Here is an 18,266-nt window from a genome sequence, read left to right on the forward strand (position 1 = left end):
TTTGAATTGTATATGACTATTGCTGTCAATGAAGTCTTGTAGTCTTTCCCAGTACCTTATTTAGACTGTATTGTAAAATACGTCTTATTCTCTGCTGAGCGTATGATACTCAACTTTCTCCTCTTTTGGCTTGTAAATTACTCTCAGGTTTTGTGGTTTAAAATAATATTTTCTCTTAGAGTTTGACTTTAGCGTAGTGTTACATTTTGTCCACCTGGCACGAGCGTAAAGGAATCAGTGTGATGAAAGTTTTTAAATGACACGTTCCAACCTCAACATATGTGCTATAGGCTAGTCTCAATCTTGTTTTTGGGACAGCCAGCAGACTCAAAACTCATCCAGGCCTTCGCCCGCCGTGTGCGTCGAGGTTAGAGAATTCCTCCGAGGGTCGTAGGCCCGCATGAGAACAGCTGTTTCTTGTAACCTGAAATACTTGAGCTGCCAATATCTTTTACAAATGTGCGTATCTGTCAGAACACCCACTGCAAAACGACATCATTATTGCCCTCAGTATTCTCAGGTGAATGAAGAAGACACACTAGAAAAAGATACATTTTCATTTGAACAACACTGTTGTGACTTAATTGGCACAAGCTCAAAGTTTCTTTGAGTGATAGAATATGTTCTCTCTGAGTTTTAAATTAATTATTTCTTTCTTTCTTTTGTTCTTTCCATCTGTCTGTTTGTCTTTTTTTCTTTCATAATATACTCTTAACTAATCTCAGTAGTTACTCCTAAAATCACTCACTCACTGGTCAGATCATGACCACTGGACTAATGTAGTGGCTCGCTCTTGAAGAGCGTCAACATTGGACTCAATTGAAAAGCCAAACACCTCTTCACACTGATCTAGAGGAGAGGCTGGACCTGTTTGAATCAGTGGAGGTAGAAATGGGAGGACAGGTTTATTGTAATGCATGGAATGGAATTAGGAATGGTATCAAACGTGTGTTTGATACCATTCCCAATTCCACTCCATGCATTACAATAAGCCCGTCCTCCTATTTCTACCTCCACCAGCCTCCCCTGGAATGGTCATCTAACTCGCACACTCAGGGGCTTTACACACTACAGGGCTGACCCAAACTGTACTATCATATATTTTCTTTTCACAATGTCCTTTTTCCAGCACTGTTTCACCAACTATGGTCTATGCATATCCAGGCCAGCCTAGTACAGCACAGCTTAGCTCAGCTCAGTTTTGTTCTGTAGTGTGAATAAGGGTTTACCAGCAGTGACACAGTATCACACTAGGCCTACAGCAGACGGGACAAGATGAGACAACCACATGACAGGGAGAGGGACAGAGTCATCATACTGGCCTCAAGTCCCCACGTCAACCTCTCAGGTGTCATGTCTAAAAACACATGAGTCCATGTACATATTCAAGAACAATCCACACCACATGTACATATTCAAGAACAATCCACACCACATGTACATATTCAAGAACAATCCACACCAGGCACTGTTGTCCAAAGAAGTTTGATCTGGACATATTCATAGAAATGCATCTGACTGCGATTGCACAAATACACCCAGACCTAGACCTGCATTGACTGTCTCAGGCCCAGGAGCGGACAGCCTAGGACAGGCCAGGCCAGGTCGGGGTAGTAAAGTAGTGAAGGTTGAGGCTGTGAAAAAGAGAGGACAGTCAGTCAGTCAGTCAGCCAGCCAGCCAGCCAGCCAGCCAGTCAGTCAGTCAGTCAGCCAGTCAGTCAGCCAGTCAGTCAGTCAGTCAGACAGCCAGCCAGCCAGCCAGCCAGTCAGTCAGTCAGCCAGTCAGTCAGTCAGCCAGTCAGTCAGTCAGCCAGTCAGTCAGTCAGTCAGTCAGCCAGTCAGTCAGTCAGCCAGTCAGTCAGTCAGCCAGTCAGCCAGTCAGTCAGTCAGCCAGCCAGCCAGCCAGTCAGTCAGTCAGCCAGTCAGTCAGCCAGTCAGTCAGCCAGCCAGTCAGTCAGTCAGTCAGTCAGTGCACTTGTCCTCTATGGCATGTGTGAAAACCCCGGCAGGGGAGCTTCCTATCTGTGCCTGGTCTTTATCAGTGTGTGATGGCTCTGTGTTAAAGCCAAAAGGCTCCCCAACAGGAGAGGTCTTAAACAAATAAAGCATACAGGAAGGAGCTCTCTTCCTATAGGCAGCAGGCAGCAGCCCCAGTGATGGCAGACAACTGTATGTTCTCCAACTGATGATAAGCCTTTACTCTGACTTTACCTCGGCTAAAGAAAAGGCTAATTGTAAACGGATTGTGTGACTGACAACCGTAGGGTCACGCAGGGGTCTGTGGTTGTGGGTGGAGTGTAGAACCTGTGATTGTAGACTGCAGTGAAAATGCCATGCAGGTCAGGACAGACTAGAACAGCATTGCAAATGAGTACATGTTGCTTTATTTAAGGATCACATTAGCCATCCTGCAAAGATGGGAGAAAATTGATGCGAAATGTCAGAGCAATGATGAGTAACCATATTGTCATTGCAATTAGCATTGGAGAATGTAACACAGGCGGGCAGCAACAAGTGCTGTGTTTTTGTCCAGATTCCATTTTGGGCTGCTCAGCAAAGCAAGGAACACATGTCACGTGACGCATCCGTCCGTCCCCCCTCCCACCTTCCCCAGAGAGAGACCACCCTCACTGGGATCAGAGGCCCTCAATCAGCCCCTTTCACACCCTGTGAACCTGAAACAATCAGGGTTTAATAGCAGCTGTCTGTCTATCCCCAACCACAGGCCCTCAGTACTGCAGCGCTTGGCCAGGGACTGGGGACTAGGGGCTGGGGACAGGGAGGGGGGTAGCCTGGCTGGGCACTGGGGACTGGGGACTGGGGACTGGGGACTGGGGACTGGGGACTGGGGACTGGGGACTGGGGACTGGGGACTGGGGACTGGGGACTGGGGACTGGGGACTGGGACTGGGGCTGGGGATGGGGAGGGGGGGTAGCCTGGCTGGGGACTGGGGACTGGGGACTGGGGCTGGGGATGGGGAGGGGGGGGTAGCCTGGCTGGGGATGCTCCAGGGGACACACACATACACACAATGCTGCTAGACCTCTCTATCTCTCTCTTTCTTTTTATCCCCTTGCAACTCCTTTCTCCCTTTATCTTTTCTTGAGTTCCCCTTTTCTGCAAGGATAAGGGAAAGAAAGGCTAGTTTCGTTCCCTTCGTTTCTCTCTCATCTTGAGTCTCTCCATCCCAGTTTTTCAACGTTGGAGCTTTCTGCCTGTTGTGTTGTTGTTCTTTCACTTTCATGCCATTCATCCGTTTTCTCTTCCCTCTTCCAAAACTCTCTCTTTCCACTTTATCCCCTCTTCTCTCCCAGTCCTCCCTCCCTCTTCCTTCTCTCCTTCCTCGTGAATGCCGCTTGTTTGAACGAAGAGTTGCCATTTGTCCATTGTTACCTAGGTATATCCAAAGGGAAGCTCACCAATAGGAAGGTGTTTTTGTTCTGATACGTTGTTTACTTTTCAGTCCAGGATACTCTGCATCTACTAAGAGCATCTGCATATACTGATCATCCAAACGTCTTAACTCTGAAATCCCCTCACAATGAAATGATAACAGAGTATCGTTAAAACTGTGAAAGAGGAATGGGGGAGGAGCCTGAGCTTTCCTAAGTCGTGGGTTGACACAAGGGGGCAAAGGCATTAGACATTTTGAAAGGTTGAATGGCATTAGCCGCAGGTCACGCATAATGGAATGGGAAATGTCATAGTCATGGGAAATATTTAGAAAATTATCTTTAACTGTCAGTTAAATTCCACCATTATAAGCAATGACACATTGTGGTTGTGACGATGAGATCTTGCAAATCTAAGTTAAATTTGCATTCAGTTAAATAATTGAGGCCTACATTTAAACCCCATTGCCAAACAAGCATACTAATCCTAACCAGAGCCTTATGTAACACATAAAATTGATATGCAATTAAATTACGCGATTATGAGGTAATAACAGTTTTACATATTACTATTGTATATATATTTTCTACCAATAATTAATTAATTTCTACATCTTCAATCAAGCATAATGAAATTGTATGTGATAAGAAATCTGATGTGAATTGATGATAATCAACATAAGTGTCAAGTATTTCAGAGTAAGCTCAAACTCATGTAGTATGACTGTGTGTGGTGTATTTCTATCTGTGGTTTGTGTGTGTGGGGGGGTGTGGCTTGTGTATGTGCGTACGTTTGTGTACGTATGTTTGGTATGCACATGTGTGTTTGTGCTCAACCATGTGCATGAAGAATATGTGGTGTAGTGTGTGTGTGTGTGTGTGTGTGTGTGTGTGTGCATGCCTGCATGCGTGTGTGTGTGTGTGTGTGTGCTGACTGCTGACAGTAAGAGAGAGAGAGAGTGTGTGTGTGTGTGTGTGTGTGTGTGCTGACTGCTGACAGTGGATCTCCTCAGGCCCCGCCCTCCCTCTCTACTCTGATCCACAGGGCCTTTGAATGAGGGTGGTGGAGCAGAGTCCTGAAATCTCATGTGGGAGATATTAGACATGAAACCCCCAGTGGTAACAGGAACCAGGTGAAGGCCAAATGGGAATCGTATGCAACAGTGATCCTTTCTCATTTCCCTGTTGTGTTAGCCTGGCTGATAACAATGGGGTTCAGACCAGGGCGTCTTTTAGAAGAAGGTAGGTTTGGGGTACGGGTCGGTAGGTAGGGATGGATGGGGGGTCTCACAGTCAGGACAAAGGTTATAGTGAAACACTATATCTGTGTGAGGAGAGGAGGAGGAGAGGAGATCACAAGCTCTCTAGGTTCATTTTCATCCGTTTTGAAATGGTTGGGTCATTAAATTCAATACCATAAATAGAGAGTTTACCAATAAATTATATTAATTTAAAATAGAGGACATAGAGCTTCATTAAAATCACATTTTGTAATTGCACAAACTGTTTTCCATCATCTTGGAAGTCATTGGCACTTTTATTATATTGTATTTTTGACTTGATTTCAGTGTTGTTGACTGTTTTGTTGAACGAGGAGCAAGATCCCAAAGAATTTCCCTGTGTGTGTGTGTGTGTGTGTGTGTCAATTCCAGCTGTATGCGATGTGCTGTATGTGACAAATACAATTTGATTTGATTTGATTCATTTCCGTAGTAAAACTGTTTTGAGAATCAATGATCTTCCCAACCAAGTATCTACATTTCAACTGATATTGAAATGATAACCATGGCCACATTTCTGATAGCTGAGTTTGAGATTTCATAGTCAATGTAGCAGAGAATAGATAAAGGCCTTCAAAGCAAGGCTGCACACTGGCTTTATGTATAGGAACTCTGTGCAAACATGTGTGTGTGTGTGTGTGTGCGTGTGTGTGTGCTGTGTGCGTGTGTGCGGGTGCGTGTGCGCGCGCGTGTGTGTGTGTGTGTGTGTGTGTGTGTGTGTGCTGTGTGCGTGTGCGTGTGTGTGTGCTGTGTGCGTGTGCGCGTGTGTGTGTGTGTGTGTGTGAAATGCTGTTGATGACTCACATGGTGTTGTCCTCTCAGCACATTGAAAGCAAAGAGGAGGCGGTGTTTATTATTTCCCCCTGTTGTCATGACCACCGTGCATTTGGGTGCCGTCATCAGAGCAATTAGAAGACTCTGATGTTTCTCTCCTCTCTTCTGCTTTTTGTGAACTTGACAAATGAGAAAGTCCTCTAAAGGGATTGCTCTCATCTGAGAAGCCCTCCATGGACAAAAAAACATACTGTCTTAATTCTTGACAGTCCATCGAGAAGCAGAGAAGTTCATATAGACACTTCATTTCCAGGACTTTTATGTGATAAGCTGTTACATTTTATTGCTGGAACAATTGTTTCCAACTTCCAGTGGAAAGGAAGGAGCGGTTCTACACATCGCGTGTGTTCATAGGCCTCCACAACAAATATGCTATCAGCCAATCACACAGTAGAGATAAGGATCGGTTGGCTGACGTCCTGACCAGCTCTGTCCTTACCAGTCCCACGCCCACACACGTCCCGCAAGAAGATTCTCTCTTTTTCCCCTCTTTCTCTCACTTCATCTCACTGTCTATCCCTCTCTTTTGATCTACCCCTCTGGAATGAGTTTCCAAAAAAGCTTTTGTATCATTCCGATCTCCTCTCGTGCATTATCCTACGAAGTTTTTCTGGAAACTCACCCTTACTTGTTCTTACTCTGTTTATGTCAATAACGATTCCACTAACAGATGCATGCCACCATGTAAACACCATCATATCCTAAAGCACGAAGACAGTCAGTGAGCCTACATCGTCAAGTGACATACATACATGCAGGGGAGGCTGGTGGAGGTAGAAATCGGAGGACGGGCTCATCGCAATGCATGGAATGGAATGAGGAACGGTATCAAACACGTGTGATGAAAATGAGCCCGTCCTCCAATTTGATTTCTGGCCTCCACCAGCCTCCCCCTGCGTACATGACTAACTGCCACTACCACCCAAATGTCATTGATATGGTGACATGAATGTAGTCTGGGTTAAAGGTAACATAGCCCAGAGTACCACGCCATGCCAGACGTACTATAGCTGCCGCTCCTCACATCTTCACTATAGTATCTTCTATACTATACTGCTACAAACTGACAGACTGACCTCACACTGTTTGATACATCTACTGTACTGCTGCAGAGTTCAAACACTGGTACGTTGAAGTACGAGTTGGATGACTGAATTTGGACTTTCAGTGGCAAGGGAGGGCCAGTTTATTATTATTGTTTTTGACAGACAGATACTTGACATGGGAGAGAGAATGATTTGAGACGTGTGTGTGTGTGTGTGTGTGTGTGTTGAAACGAAGCAAAACAAGTTTCAGATGACGCAGACGCATAGTACACTTTTTGATGTTGTGATACGGTAGACCAAACAGAAATGAGTAAGTTGTTTGTTCTGTCTAGTTTACCAAGTATTGTTTGTTTCTGTGTTCATTTATGTGGTCCCATCACAAAACATAAGCCACAAGTGAAAAGTGTAATCAACATCCTCTTGAAAGTTCTTTACGGTTTCTTAATAGTTATTTTCAAGAGAATAACAAACTAAAGTAAAGTTGCTTCACTCTTTTATTGGATCAAATCAGAGTCTTCTTTATCGAACACAACTTACACTCCCTCACAGCACACACACACTTACACACACACACACGTACACACACGTACAAACACAAACCAATACTGTTTCTGTTCATTCACTGCAACTCAAAGACAAACCCAATTAAGCCTTTACAAAAATAATATTGTTGGCAGGCACTGAGAAAGAGTTTTGTTTCATTACCGTTGGGATTTTGGAAGGAAGGAACTAAATAGTGAGGGTGAAAGAGAGTGAATTTTAGAGAGAGAGAGAGAGAGAGAAGGAGAGGGAGGGAGGGAGGGAGGGAGAGCAACAAGGAAGGAGAGAGAGCAACAGGGAGGAGAGAGAGAGAGAGTGAGAGAGACGCAGATTGTTTTAAATCCGCAGTGAGTCAAGCTCTCAAATTTATGCCCATGGGCCGCTTCTTGGGTGGGCTGGAGGGAGCTGCGCTGGAGCAGGGGAAAGTTGTCGACTCCAGACTGCTCGCTCTGCAGCTCCGCTTTTCCTGCTGGAACACATTTACAACTCAAGCGTCCTGACTGGCTCAGGCTCAGGCTGCCCGCCTCTCCACAACTATACAGCTTGTTTTTTTTACTCATGCCTTCATTCTGACCTTTATTTTATTAATAGTTTTATGTTATGTTTTATGTTGATGTGTGTTGATTTTAAGTTGTGTATTTTTAGGGTTTTGTTAATGTTCTTTGAGTTTGCTGTTTGATCGTGTTAACTCTTGTCAGTTGTAAAGCAGAAAAGGAATGAGGAAGACAAAGGTGTGTGTGTGTGTGTGTGTGTGTGTGTGTGTGTGTTTGGTGTGTGTGTGCGTTTGATGTGTGTGTTTGGTGTGTGTGTGTGTGTGCGTTTGATGTGTGTTTGGTGTGTGTGTGTGTGTGTGTGTTTGGTGTGTGTGTGTGTGTGTGTGTGTGTGTGTGTGTGTGTGTGTCTGTTTGTGCACGCGCGTGTTTGTTTTGTTTTCATGACTGTAATAAACGATGTAATTATACGTTTACACAATCATATACTATAACTACTAATATCGACTACACAAGTTTTCCATAGTGGAAAGTGGAGTTTATCTCATGGTCAAAAGAAAATACACCATTTGCCAGGTTTTTTACCTTGCCAGGGAACTGTGTGTGTACTGTGTGAAATCACTCTGAAGAAACCCATGTCTCCAGTCAAGGCCCTGGATCAGATAAGGTCTAATTCTGCCTCTCGTGTGTTCCGTGCTTGTTTGGCTGAGCAGCAGAAACACCAAGGTCTTCATCTCCTGATTCCTCCATGTGCAGTACGAGACCAGGCACAGTAACTCACTCAGCAACCAGCTATCAAACCATGTTTGTCACAGGAGAGACTAGAGAGAGATTAGGAGCAGTCCGGAGTAAAAAACCTCTCACAGTTGTAGGCTGCCATTATGTGTTCCTTTAAAGAGGCAATCTGGGATTCAAACAACAACAAAGCGGTTTAGCCTGCTGGGGGGTAAGACAGTTGAACGAAGCTCATGAGGCAGTTATATGTTATGTTTTTCAAGGATCAATGGATGTACCAAACCCCAAAATTGGCCCCTTTAAAGACAAAAGTCTGTATATTGTTTTCTGATGTATTTGACTAAACATACTTTATTGTATAACACGGACAATCTATGATGACTTCATGATTTGTTAGATTTCTATATACCAGCCAAACATGAACCGTTTATTATCAAGAGATCGTTGAGGTGTTGCAACTGTGTTGCATGGTGTTCTATACTACCTGTAACCGTGCTGGAGTGTACAGGTTGAACGTGCCTGTTGAAACCTTTTATTTTTTGTTTATCCGGGTCAGTCTCATCTATTTTTTCAACAGGGAGACTTGGGAGAGGGAAACAGACATTTTTCCTTAAGCGATTATTAGGCACTAAACCACCAGAGTGAACCCACAGACGGTGACATCAGTGCTATGTAAAATCAGCTGGCTCGGCAGATGAATAATCTGAAGTGAAGACGTTGGTGTACCACAACACACTGCTGACAGTCTCGTAATACACAAGCTCTTCAAAGTCCTGGGGAGAGGACGGGAGAGGAAAGCGGGCCATTTTCATTTCATTTTTCAACTTCAATATGTCTTCAAGTCTTTCTTAACTGCTCTTTTGAAAGCTGACGACACCAGGGGAGGCTGGTGGAGGTAGAAATCGGAGGACAGGCTCATTGTAATGGATGGAATAGAATGAGGAATGGTATCAAACACATTCCTCATTCTATTCCATGGAAAACACTGAGCCCGTCCTCCGAGTTCTGCCTCCCCTACTCTACACATATCGTGTCCTCCTGACCCCAGTTCTGCGTCTCTGTTCCTTAATTCAACGTGAAGGGATTATGGTTATTGGAAGACTTGTAAACCATTAAGTCGTTATTTACTGAAGAAAAGGGGTCTGGATGCCTGGACTGTAGGTCCTGGTATGAGGTGAGGGGGAGGTGTGTGTGTGTGTGTGTGTGTGTGTGTGTGTGTGTGTGTGTGTGTGTGCGTGCATATGTGCGTGTGAGTGTATGTGTGTGTGTCTGTGTGTGCGTGCCTGTGTGTGCATGCATGCATGCGTGCATGTGTGTGTATGTGACCCCCACTGTAAGTGTTCAGAACAACTGCACTCTTGAAAGGCCAGAGGGTGGTGGAGGGGATGGGGTCCAGGACATCTGGTATTCATTGAGTAGAGTAGACCCCCCCCTCCTCAATTACATAATTGTGCCCATTAATTAAACGAAGAGGTCCTCAGCTTCCCGGTAGCCAATAACTAACAGCTAGAGTCTAGTAAAGGCCTCCAGATTGTAGAGCAGTCAGCATAAAACCTGGCCTGCTGGAGCACCAGAGCACACCAAAGGGTCGCTGATCCTCACTCCTGGCCCTGGAGGTCCACAGTGCTACAGGTCGGTTAGTCCAGCTCAGAAGTCACACACCTGATTCAGCTCATGCAGGTTTTTGGAGATCAGTTGATGAGTTCCATCAGGGGTGATGTGATAGCACTAGGCTGGGACAAAGACCTGGACCCACTGCGGCTCTCCAGGACCAGGATTGAGTATCACTTGGTTATACTGTCCAAAGACTGGATGTCTCACAAGACTCACTTCTGTCGTCCAATATCTGAAATAAATTGTGTGTATGCCAGGGGAGGCTGGTGGAAGTAGAAATCGGAAGACTGGCTCATTGTAATGCATGCAATGGAATATAGAAAAAAAGTGTGATTTACGTCATTCTCCCAAATGGAGAATGTTGGGGCATTGGGTCAAAAAGGTAGGGGCAGGCTGTCTCTCTTTACTCTGGCAGTATGGTGTCTGTCTCTCTGTCTCTCTTTACTCTGGCAGTATGGTGTCTGTCTCTCTTTACCCTGGCAGTATGGTGTCTGTCTCTCTCTCTCTTTACCCTGGCAGTATGGTGTCTGTCTCTCTCTCTCTTTACCCTGGCAGTATGGTGTCCATCTCTCTTTACTCTGGCAGTATGGTGTCTGTCTCTCTGTCTCTCTTTACTTTGGCAGTATGGTGTCTGTCTCTCTGTCTCTCTTTACCCTGGCAGTATGGTGTCTGTCTCTCTGTCTCTCTGTCTGTCTTTACCCTGGCAGTATGGTGTCTGTCTCTCTGTCTCTCTGTCTGTCTTTACCCTGGCAGTATGGTGTCTGTCTCTCTGTCTCTCTGTCTGTCTTTACCCTGGCAGTATGGTGTCTGTCTCTCTGTCTCTCTGTCTGTCTTTACTCTGGCAGTATGGCCAGTCTGTGAAGGACAACCTCTTCTCTGACCACACACCAAGCACTGCAGGTCGCCTCTGTAGGCATGAGGCTGCACACCTGCATGTTGTGGTTGGCAGCACACTGCTGGGATGGCTGTAATAGGTTTCACACACACACACACACACACACACACACACACACACACACACACACACACACACACACACACACATACCACTCCACATCTGGGCTGGAGAGAGATACATCATTCTTTTTTTTTTACCTAATTCACATATTTCTAGAATCACAGCAACTCTTGTTACCTATCCTCAAGAATCATGAATCTTCACATACGTTCAATTTGTCTGTCGGTTATTATTGACCAAAATGCTCTAACATGAATGTATGAATGCAGCTATGGGAAATGTTACCGTGGTGTCCTGTGTGATCCAGAGAGGACTCAGGGTCCCTAGTTGGGTCTTTGTCCATGTCCTGTCTGCTCTGCCTCTGCCTCTGCCTCTGCCTCAGACTGTGAGATGACCTGCCGCTGCTCTCAGCCTGAAACAAATGTTGGAATGACAATGTGCTGCTGCAGCTGTTGTTGTTTCAGCTCCTGAGCTGCCATCTTCTGCTCCCCCTCCTCCTCCTCCTCCTCCTCCTCCTCCTCCTCCTGATGCATCTCCTCCCTCTCTCCTCTCCTCCTTTGCCTTGTTCCCTTGTTCCTCTACCTTCTCCGCCAGAGGACAAATCCCTGTCGGGACGGGAGTGCACCTGCTACCAAAAGTGCCGGGGGGGGGAGTGTGAGAGAGAGAGGAAGAGGAACTGATGGGGTGGTGTGTGTGTGTGTGTGTGGGGGGGGGGGGGGGGGGGATGACGACGACGACCATAAGGGACTGAGACACAATGACAGGGAGTGAGGCAGTGAGAGTGTGTTCCTGGTCTTTGATGTGGACACTGTGTGTTTGTGTGTGTGTGTGTGTGTGTGTGTGTGTGTGTGTGTGTGTGTAATGGCGTTGTAAGGATTGAGGTTCCATGCTGGGCATTTATGCCAGGCTTACCCTGCCAGGCTGAATAGAGGGTCAAAATCGCTTCTCACAAGCCAGTCTCACAGGGCTCTCTCTCTCTCATACACACACACACACACACACACACACACACACACACACACACACACACACACACACACACACACACACACACACACACACAGTCCCACAGGGCTCTCACTCTAAGCTCATTCACGTCTTCACGTCATGTCTTGTGTGTATAATCATCTCTGCAGATTAAGTATCGGTAGCCATGATGCTGGCTCTCGAATCAACTGGTTAGATTCAGGATACCTGAAAAGGACTGTTGTGTCAGATTTGACGTTGGGAGATGTAGGTATTCTTATCAGCCTTGTACCTATTGTTTCTAATGGTGCTGTCTCAGCTTACACACACACACACACACACACACACACACACACACACACACACACACACACACACACACACACACACACACACACACACACACACACACACACACACCTGACCAAACACAGAGGACACTAACACACCCCCTGGTATGATCCTCCAGGTACTTCAGCCATGTTTACATTCCATCTCAGAGCACAAAGTGGCTGTGGTAAAGGAACTGGAGAAGTAGTTATGTGTTTACATCTTGCTCTGTTGCAGTCCATGAATGATCCGTGTGGAGTCCATGATCACATGCTCTATGTGTACTGTAGCTTGTTAAGAAAGCAGAGAGAGTCCTGAACATCATCAGCCTACCTCTGTCCCAGGGGAGGCTGGTGGAGGTAGAAATCGGAGGATGGGCTCATTGTAACGAGGAATGGTGTGACACCGGTGTGATCTTATTCCGTTCCGTGCATTCCAATGAGCCCCGTCCTCTGATTTCTACCTCCACCAGCCTCCCCTGCTCTGTCCCTTATAGGACAGTCATCAGTCGTCCATCTGGGACCCTCATCGGGTATCCCTAACTGATGACCGTGCACCAGGTGAGGTATCGGGAGGTCGTGACCCCCGGGACCTTTCTCGAGCGCCGAGAAGTATCACTCCAACAGGTTGTCTCATTGTCCATTGAAGCCAGAGGGGTGGGCAGTTGGTCCACAAGGGCACTTTTATTGACCCTCTCAGTGGACACCTGCAGCCCCTGACTCTCCAGACCCCCACACCGGCGACAGACAAGACACTCTCTATGGATGACAGTCACTTTCTTTGGATGACAGTCACTTTCTTTGGATGACAGTCACTTTCTTTGGTTTGATGTGGTGACAGTCAAGCAAAGTTGGCATGTGTGTAGGCAATAATGTACAAATGACACAGAACAATCCTGGTCTCCATCACGGAGCACATGTGTCCGCAAAAATCCTTTTTAAATGGATTATTTATCGATCCATGTCTTTGGGTGCAGCTGTGGAAGGGAAATGTGGTGTGCACATGTGCCTTGGTGTGCGAGTGGGCGTTGGGGGGGAGGAGCTAAGGATGTTGTGTAAGGACGTTGTTTAGTTTTTTGGCTGTGATTTTGAAGGTCCATCTCCTCAGGGAAATGATTCAGCCAAGCTAGTTGTTAGGTGCTGTTCTTACCAGAGGTCACAGGGTCAATGCCTCTCCCTAGCACACACGCGCATGCACACACAAGACACAGATGCAGGCGCGCACACACACACACACACACACAGACGCACACACACACACACACACACACACACACACACACAGACGCGCGCACACACGCACGCACACACGCACGCACACACACACACACACACACACACACACACACACACACGCACACACACACACACACACACTCTCTCTCTCCCCTCCTCTCTACTTTAGTTTCTGCCTCGGTGGACATATGGGGGAGAGTTAGGATGTGTTTCTCTCCTTGAGGGAGCATTCAAAGCCAATGTAACTGATAATAGGGAACGTGTACATGTGTAGAACACAGATCACTATCAGCAGGGAACGGCATGGCAACGTGCTGGTCTGAGAACACACGATTAACAGAACGAGATGAGTCTGAGTATGATGTTACCACGTGATTACAAAGCAATTACTAATGTACTGTTAAACCGCATGTACATCTAATCTTGTTACGAGAATAATTACAGAGTCACTTTGTAGAGGGGAATTCATTGTGAAGTGTGAGCAGATATTTTATACAAGAAAACTTCATATAAGGAGGTTTTTGTTTGTTTTGGTTTTTCATTGAATTCCACAAGCGTGTGTGAGTCCCACATGGATCTGTCACCCTGTGTGTCCTGCTTCCTGCCTGCCTGCCTCACACCCGGGCTTCCTGTGTGATAATACGCCTGCAGGTACAAGGATGTCTGTTCTCAGGGAACGGGTTCACGTATACATGCTCTAGCTTGTCAGAGTTGTCAAGTGTTTGTATGTGTGTGTGTGTGTGTGTGTGTGTGTGTGTGTGTGCGTCTCTGTGTGTGTGTGTGTGTATGTGTGTGTGTGTGTGTGTGTGTGTGTGTGTGTGTGTGTGTGTGTGTGCGTCTGTGTGTGTGTGTGTGTGTGTGTGTGTGTGTGCGCACACGCGTGTGTGTGTGTGTGTTTAGACAGACATAGGGGTGTTTTCTGTGTTTTCTGCGTGGGTGGAGGAGACGTCTGTCGGCAACATGAGAAATTTGATTAATTTGCAAAAGTTCACCCACAGAGCAGGTTAGTCTCAGGTTCCTCAAACAGGGTGTTTTGCTTGTGGTTTTTATCCCTCGGACAGAAAATGATCTTAGCAACAACATTAAAGACCCAGTAAAACATATACTGTCTCTGGTTACAATGGAAAATAAACATGATAGATCAACTAGAAGGAAGGCTTGATTAAAAGCACCAGTCTTCCCCTCAAATGATCCTTACACCCAAGCTTGTATAATCTCCTATCCTCTTATCCTTTCAGTGCATACATACAGCGTCTCATGTCACACCGTCAGTTACAGGGAGAGGGAATGAGTCAGGAGAAAATCGGTAGCATGTGTGTTTCGATACCGTTCCTTATTCCGGTCCGTGCATTACAATGAGCCCGTCCTCTGATGTCTACCTCCACCAGCCATAATACTGTCCAGCCTCTCGAAACACAAGTCTAACTCTTAAGTTCGTCGGTACAGTAGTTTGTGTGACTGCTTGTCTGTTTGTTCCCTGGTGGTTGGTGTGTCTGAGGTGTGTGGGTTACCACTGTGTCACCGCCCTGGGGAGGTGTTCTCTCCTGTCACCTGTGCACACAGCGTGGATGAGGTGTTGGGTTTCCCCACAGTGACGGACGGCTCAGCCAGGGAAGCCCCTGGGCCAGGGTTACATACACACACAGACACAGACACAGACACACACACACACACACACACACACACACACACACACACACAGACACAGACAAACATACACACTGGCGAGTGTGCACACACACACATGCGCATGTACGCACTCTAACACATTAAACACACACATTAAACACACACACACACACACACACACACACACACACACATACACACACACACACACACATCCAGCCCATTAATACACCCACTGGTCAACAAGGGAGTTGTTTTAACCTGGGATCAGAGGGGGGGACTCCCCCCCCAGACGAGGAGAAGCCCACCGCAGGAGCCTCTCACAGGGGGGATAATTCACTGCCTCATCCCTCCACTCCTCTCCTCTCCTTTACTCTCCGTAAACACACACCACACAGAGCAAACGTTTTTAACTTGGAGTGCTAGCACCAGAGCCCTTCTGCTAACTGACCCTGGGCTCTGAAGAGCTGCACATAACAGGCGCCCACATTGGCTTTTGTGAGGCAGGAGGGTCTTTACATAACCCGCATAACCAAGCGCATTGTCTAGCAACCAGCCGGCCCGCTGAAGAGCCTTGTAAAGAGAGGGAGGTCTTGTTGAGTGGAGGCCAGCAGCAGCCTCTCCTCTCCCTCGGGCCTGTGGCCAAGCAGTTAGAATGCTAATGTCCTCAGGCTAGCTCGCTAGTGAAGTGCTAGCGCAGCCATGCTAACCAGCCACGCTACCTGCTTGCAGTCACATAGCCCCCTCTCCTCTCCATTCTCCGTGTGTCGGTCGGCATAAAGCGCCTCACTCTTTTCAGCCTTTTCACTCTCTCTCTCTCTCCTTAGAACATATGAGCTAGCCAGAGGTCCCAAGGAACTGCCCAGGATGTTGAGGTATATTTTTCCTCCCAACTCCCAAAGATTACCGTTTTTCAAAATGTTTTCTTTTGGAAAAAAGGGGAAAAAAAGTTTGAATATCTCTCTCTCCTTCTCCCTCTCTCCCTCTCTCTCTCTCTCTCTCTCTCTCTCTCTCTCTCTCTCTCTCGTTCTCTCTCTCGCTCTCTGCAAAGGTTGAAACCCAGAAACTCATTTAATACTAGCCTAATATTTATTGGAAATGTTTGAAATGTTTCAGTCTTATAAATATGGCGATGAAATATATCAGGGTTAGCTCTCCTCTGTCTACATGGAATATCGGTATATTGCAACAGTACATAAATAATGTGTGAGCATGGCAAATGAGTGGCAAATGAGTGTAGCTTAGCTTTAAGAATGAATGTTAATTCATTATCAAACATTAATTGATATTCAAAGGATCATCAGTGCTCCAGAGATGATCTCTACAACTTCCCCAATGAGTTGGAAGTGTCAAACACAACAGCTCTTTCTCTTTCTCTCTCCTAAACCCCCCCCCCCCCCCCCCCCCCACCCCGCCTCCCTCCCTCTCTCTCTCTCTCCTGATCAGTATTATGGTGTCATTATCAGGTCCACACTTTGCCACCACCTGGCCTGTGATGATGATAATGATCCATTTAGGGATGACAGTGTGGCCATCTGGTCCCTGGGGAGAGAGGAAGTGTTTACTACGGTAGTGGGAGATGGCAGCATTGTCTCCCAATACACAAAGACAAGGTGTCCCCATGGCCACAACCCTGCCCTTTCTCACCATTGTCATGTGCCTGTGATCAGGGGACATGCGGAGGTAGAGTGTCGACAGAGGGAGGCGGGAGGAGGGGGGGGGGGGGGGGGGAGGCAGAGGGGTGGGTGAGGGGGTATATAGTGCTTTGAAAGGATGTGTGAAATGGGGAGCATCGGTATTAAGGGTCTTGGCTCGGTCGGGGGTCCATTGTGTCCCTGGCTGAGGCCCCTACTGGTTTCCATGATCTCCCCCATTGACATGAATGGCAGCTCCGATCCCTCACCGTGGCCTGTGTCACAGCCAAGCCCCCGCCCAATTGACAAACCCTCCCAAATGGTCTCCTCTCCTCTCCTCTCCTCTCCTCTCCTCTCCTCCCCTCTCCTCTCCTCTCCTCTCCTCTCCTCTCCTCCCCTCTCCTCTCCTCTCCTCTCCTCTCCTCTGGCCTGTAGGCTGGGTTTTCGTTGTTGTCCCGTTGGTCAGCCTTTACAGATCCCACACGATCAACGTTTCTTTTTTTGATGGTAAAACAATACAAATGACATTCTGTGTTTGGAGATCCTCCCATGGCTATGTTTAGCCTGCGTCTCACTACCCCCAGGTATGACCATATCAATTATCCCTTTTGAAAAAGTGATGGGGAGCTTTCCTGAGTTCAAGTTGTCTCCACCGCCGCTTACGTACGGCTGCGCGAGGCGATAGTGCGCTTGAATGTGTGTGTTTCCGAGATTGCGAGTGTGTGTGTGTGTATGTGTATGTGTACATACACCTATTTGCACAGTGTTATCCAGCTTGTGTGAGGCCAACCGGGAGTCGTGCGATTGTCAATAGTGGAAGTCTATAAAAGTCCCTCGTTGACAAAGAAAAGACAAACAGCTGCGGTTTGCTCAGGATTTCCTAACAAACACTCGACATGGAGAGGAGAGAGGGAGAGAGGGATGGAGAGGGAGAGAGAGAGAGAGAGAGAGAGGCTGTCAGGGTCCGACACACGCACTCCTGCGGACCGCCTAGGGAGAGAGGAGGAGGATCACGACACACGCACACACACACACAGACACACATATGCACACACACACACACACACACACACACACACACACACACACACACACACACACACACACACACCCCCCCAGTAGAAGAGTGGTTGTGATCTCCTGAGGACCCTTGTTAAGGCTGTCACCCTGTCTTGTGGTGTATATGACGGCGACAAATGTGCAGGACTGCTGTTGGAAGACATCATGAGGATGTGTGTGAAAGCCAAGTGGAACCTTGTAAAAAAACATGTGACAAGGGAGAGAGGGAGGGAGAGAGGGAGGGGGAGGGGAGAAGGAGGAAGAGAGAGAGAGAGGGAGAGGGAGAGAGAGGGAGGGAGGGAGAGAGAGAGAGAGAGAGAGAGAGAGAGAGAGAGGGAGGGAGAGAGGGAGGGTGAGGGGAGACGGAGGAAGAGAGAGTGAGAGAGAGAGAGGGAGAGAGAGAGAGAGGGAGGGAGGGAGAGAGAGAGAGAGAGAGAGAGAGGGAGAGAGCGGGGAAGAGAGAGAGAGAGAGGGGGGGGAGAAAGAGAGAGACAGAGGGAGAGAGAGAGGGAGAGCACCGGG

General features: G+C 47.2%; 1 protein-coding gene across 1 annotated transcript in view; it reads left to right on the forward strand.

Moving 5' to 3' along the window:
• The window catches only part of gli1 (GLI family zinc finger 1), a 46,476-nt gene that overhangs the window by 572 nt on the left and 27,638 nt on the right, over positions 1-18,266 (forward strand).

This window comes from Argentina silus (genome assembly GCF_951799395.1).
Source record: "Argentina silus genome assembly, chromosome: 4".
Taxonomy (NCBI): domain Eukaryota; kingdom Metazoa; phylum Chordata; class Actinopteri; order Argentiniformes; family Argentinidae; genus Argentina; species Argentina silus.